The sequence below is a fragment of the Dipodomys spectabilis genome, unplaced genomic scaffold (genome assembly GCF_019054845.1).
Source record: "Dipodomys spectabilis isolate Male_0828 unplaced genomic scaffold, ASM1905484v1 ptg000205l, whole genome shotgun sequence".
NCBI lineage: Eukaryota > Metazoa > Chordata > Mammalia > Rodentia > Heteromyidae > Dipodomys > Dipodomys spectabilis.
In genome coordinates this window covers 5,896,400-5,901,624 of record NW_024870882.1, presented here as the reverse complement: position 1 = coordinate 5,901,624, position 5,225 = coordinate 5,896,400, and the positions used below count along the sequence as shown (strand labels likewise).

The following is a 5,225-nucleotide window of genomic DNA, read 5'->3' as shown; positions in this document are numbered from 1 at the left end:
GCTACAATAAACATTGTTTGTTGGTAGTTTTAGTATGGACTGGTTTGTGATCATTTGGGAGAATGCCCAAAAGTGGGATTGCTGTATAATAGGGAGCTCTATGTGGAGGCTTTTGAGGAACCTCCAAACTGCTTTCCAAAGTGGATGAACAAGTTTACACTCCCACCAAGAATGCAGCAGGCTTCCCTTCTGGCCATATCCCTTCTAGCATCTGTTGTTGTAAAAATATGGAATGATTCACTAATTTGTGTATCATCCTTGTGCAGGGACCATGTTAATCTTCTCTGTATGTTCCAATTTTAGTGTATGTGCAGCCAAATTGAGCACAAAACATTTTTTATATATAAAGAGTAATTGATTTTCTTAAACTAGACAATTCAACAAAAATAAGTTCAAAAGAATTGTGAAATTTTAGAACCATGTGTTTCTTACATAAGCACACATTTAAGAATAAAGTCAAGATTGACATATCAAAAACAAAATAATTCCAGGTATTTGTTGTTCATGAGATTTGTAGGAGGAGGAATTCAATTATTCTACAAAAGGCACTTGTCATAATGATCATTGCAGCAAATGTTAAGGTTTGTTAAAAGTTTTAATGTTTTAAATATGTTTAATTTTGGGATTTGCTTATATATGGCAAAATTAAGACTGTTTGGCAGGTCATAAAAATTTTTGATAAAGTATATAATATTTCTGGTAGCATGTACTAGTAAATATGAACATTTCAGATTTTATAGAAACTTTACTAATGAGAAGTTGTAAAGACTGTGTAAAGAAGCAGAGTGAAGAGTGAAGATTTTAAGTACACAGTTTCTGTTAAATCTTTAGGGCTCCTTTACGTTATATGTTAGTGATGAACAAATAATGATATAATCCACATACAAATGATGAAATGAACTATAAATAGTAATCTTAGTGAGTAAATTTAAAGGCTACTTATAGCTTTATCCAGTTTTAAATGTACAGGAATATGAGAAAATAGTAAACTCTACTATGTACACTTCAAATACTGAAAACCCTGGTAATTGTTTTGTTTTTTATTTTAGTAATCATTAATATTTAATTATTGTTTTCTTTATTTATAGCATTTTTCCTTGTTGTAATATAATACAACTTTTTGTGAGTCATGATTAAGAGGTACTTTGAGAATATTATTGGGATGGCCACACAATTTTTCATAGGTGCATGTGAATTTACAAAGAGCAAAACTAAAAACAAAATATTGATGAAAAATTATATCAAGTAGAGTCTGAATCAGGAGTGTTGATAAATGTCCACACCTAAAATCTTAACCCTAGGCTGGAGCATCTTATTTAAATTTTGTTGAGAATTTCAAGACTTCCTTTATTTAGGGCCCTTAGAAGTATGTACAACATGCATGTGTACAAAGCCAGTTACAACAGGCAAATATGACTACGTTTCCCCAAAAAGAATCTATGAAGTCAATAGTTATCTTCCCAAACAGATGAAAAAATGCGTCCAAAATGATTCAGTGCACCTACATTTGTGGAGTTATTTAAGTTATGGATTCTTTGTTAGACATATTCTTTTCTTTTAAAAATTGTCAAATATTAGTTTATAATAAACTTTGTCTAGTATTTCTTGGTTCAAAACAGAAATCTTGATACAGTTGATGTCACTTGGCTTTCTTACTATCTCAGTTCAAAGCCAACCTAGGCAGGAAAGTCTGTCACATTCTTATCTGTAACCAAACACCAAAAACGCCAGAAGTGGAGTTTGGCTCAAGTAGTAGAGTCCTAGCTTTGGGGGAAGTTGGCCAGGGAAGACATTTCTTCAGGGACATGGTCCAGCCTCTGAGTTCAAGCTCCAGAACAAGGACAAACTAAACAAACAAACAAGAAAAAAATGCACATATTTCTTTGGGACCATCCATAAAGCACTGGTTTGAGAACAGACTCCTTTTGCTGATCATACTCACTGAATCCTGCTTTTTTGGAATACTAATTGCGCTGGAGAATTCAGGACAAGACTAAATGAATTAATAAGTGACTCCTGCAACAACAGAATCATCTCAATAGTGAAATATCCATGCATAAGACAAATTAAAACCTCCAAGTCTTTGTTTCCTTGCAAAAGAAAACTTTTAAAACAATGTTTATTTCCTTTTGTTCTATGCTGGCCTTCAAATGACACATTGTTTCCTTTTGAAATACTTTCAAGAAGAAGTTTTCAGACAATTTTTATATGAATAAAGAACACACTCGAAAAAAGTCAGGGACAGTTTCTTCAAGCGTGGATTCTTTTTTTTCTAACAATGAATATATATTTTTTACAGTGAAAATACTGAACAGAGTGGTTACAATTACATGTGCAAGATAATGAGTACAGTTTTTATCAAGCATTGTAGCCTACTCCTTGGTTTCCCCTTCCCATCCCTAGACATAAAAGAAATGCAAATCAAAACAACATTGAGATATCACCTCACCCCAGTTAGAATGGGTATAATCAAGAACTCTAATAACAACAGATGCTGGAGGGGATGTGCAGTCCCACTTTTGGGCATTTACCCAAATGTTTACAAACTAGACCACACTAAAGCTATGAGCACAACTAAGTTTATTGCAGCATTATTTATAGCTAAGATCTGGAATGAGTACATTTTTTATCAAGCAATGTAGCCTACTCCTTGGTTTCCCCTTCCCATCCTCCCCTCCCCCCTCCATTCAATCCTCCTCCCCCCAACAACAAAGTTGTAAAGTTCGTTTTTGAAATAACGACTTCTACATCTCATTGTTGCAATGGGTCCACCTGTATCCTTATTTAAATGATTTGTTTTTTTTCCATTCCCCTCCAGAAATTATACCGACATCAAATACAGTGAAATCAGGGGTTATTGTTATCCCGTGGGGAAGGGACATAAAAAGCAACAGTAAATCATCTTATAAATGTGTTAGAAAAAGGTCACATGAAAGAACAAAAAACATTCAAATACATATCTTAGGGTTCATTTCCCTAACATCAACTTATCTGATCTTTTTTGTTTGACTCAGACATATACTAGCTATTGTATATAAGGAAAACCATGGGACCTATGTTTCTTTGGGCGTGGCTTACTTCAATTAATGTAATTTTTCCAAGTCGTTCCAGTTCCTAACAAATGGGGCAATGTCATTCTTTCTGATGGAGGCATAGGATTCCATTGTGTATATAAACCACATTTTCTTGATCCATTCATCTACTGAGGGGCATCTGGGTTGGTTCCATACCTTAGCTATGGTAAATAAGGCTGCAATAAACATAGTCGTGCTGGTACCTCTAATGTGGCCTGTTTGTGAACATTTGGGTAAATGCCCAAAAGTGGGATTGCTGGGTCTTAGGGGAGCTCTATGTGGAGTCTTTTGAGGAATCTCTAAGAACCGACCTCAGGACTACTGGAATAGAATTGAAAACCCAGAAATGAACCTACAAACCTATAGCCATCTAATCTTCGATAAGGGAGCTAAAAAAATTGAAGAAAGACACTCTCTTCAGGTAAAATGAATGTTTTCAGGCTTCATAGAACTAGCACAAAGACATCTTTGGACATGAGGTAACACGCCTTTCAGAGACAACTTAGTAAATACAAAATATAAAATTTAAATGACTTATAAAAACATTATTCATGTACATATGGCCATATAAGATAATGTTAAGAAAAATGAAACCCAAGATAGGGACACAACTTGTTTTATTCTTTATTGAAATTGTTTTAAATGTATATAAAATGTACTATGTGATTTTTTCGTTTCTCCTCCATGTTCTTCCCGCATGATATAACTCCTGTTTTCACTGGATATGATGTTGGTGCCCTGCATCTTGCATATACATTTTTCTAGTGTGGGGAGGAGAAGGGAAACAACAAAATGCTGAAACAAAGATTCAGGATGACCTATTGTAACAATGATATGAACAAGACACTATGTAGAAAACGAATTTTACAACTTGTGGAGGGGAGGGGGAATTGGGCAGATGGGGAAGGAATGGATAACACAGGAAAAACAAAAGAGGATGTAACAATAAGAAATGTACTCATTACCTTACTTATGTAACTCTAAGCCCTCTGTACATTATTTTTTACTATAAAAACATAAAAGAAACCATTATCCATGAGTACATTAACTTCAAATTCCATAAGTGCTCTTAAAGTAAATTTAACTTGGAGAAGATTCTCAGAAAAGTTTATTTGTGTGTGTGTTGTGAATTATTTCCCAAGTGTACACAAGTTAACAGTAGAAGAAACAATAGGAATAATAAGAGAAAGAAAAGTTCTGTGTTTATGTCTAATGGTTCAATATAGTATAGAAGACTCTGCAAATAAGACAACATTGAACCAATAAAGCCAAGGCCATTATGTAGATCTATGGGAGTGACATAGAGAAATAATTAATACTAAGAGGAACATGAACGATGAGGCCACTCTCTTTCAACTTCTATCTCTAAATCATGGTTGCTAATCACGCAAATTTGTAAAATGTACAATTGAAGAATAATTCTGGTTCCAAAGCAAGTTAGATATAAGAGCATGGACTTAACTGGAAAAAAAGTCCATGGTGAGAAAGCAGGAATTATACTAGCAATGAACTGGTGGCCAAGATCTCATTTCTTTTTCTTTCTTTCATCTTTTTTCTTTCTTTTTTTTTTAATGGTTGAGGCAGGGTTTGAACTCAGCCTGGGAAATATCTCTCCACTCTTCAGCTCAAGACTAGTGCTCTACCTGTTGAGCCACAGCGCCACTTCCAGTTTTCTGGTGGTTAATTGGAGATAAGTGCCTCAGAACATTTCTTTCCTACTCATACAGGATTTGAACTGCAATCCTCAGATCTCAGCCTCCTGAGTACCTAGAATTATAGGCGTGAACTCAAGTGATGGAATACAAGTGATGAGCAAGATTGCTGAATGAGGTTGCTGAGGCTTTTGCATACACACATACAAACATACACATACACACAGAGGCACATATATGTGCAAACACACCTGCACAAATAAAACAACTCTCAGAATATGGAGAAATATTAGAAAACAATAGAAAATATATCCTGAGTAAGACTAGATCAAGTGATAATTTTTAATATTAGAAAGTCCTCAAGTGAAATTTATTCAAAGTTTGATAATATTACATACCTAGGGACCAGAGATAAAAAGAAAGTCAAGTAATCATTATTAAAGGGATTGGATCCATGGAAGAATGAATCAGAGACCCCTGCAGGTGCATCTGAAAATGT

General features: G+C 34.5%; 1 non-coding gene across 1 annotated transcript; it reads right to left on the bottom strand.

Annotated features, from left to right (window-relative positions):
* Nucleotides 1-221: 221 nt before the first annotated feature.
* LOC122122134 lies at nt 222-327 on the bottom strand. Its single transcript, XR_006150121.1, has one exon. It is a non-coding gene; the product is annotated as a U6 spliceosomal RNA (small nuclear RNA).
* Nucleotides 328-5,225: the final 4,898 nt, after the last annotated feature.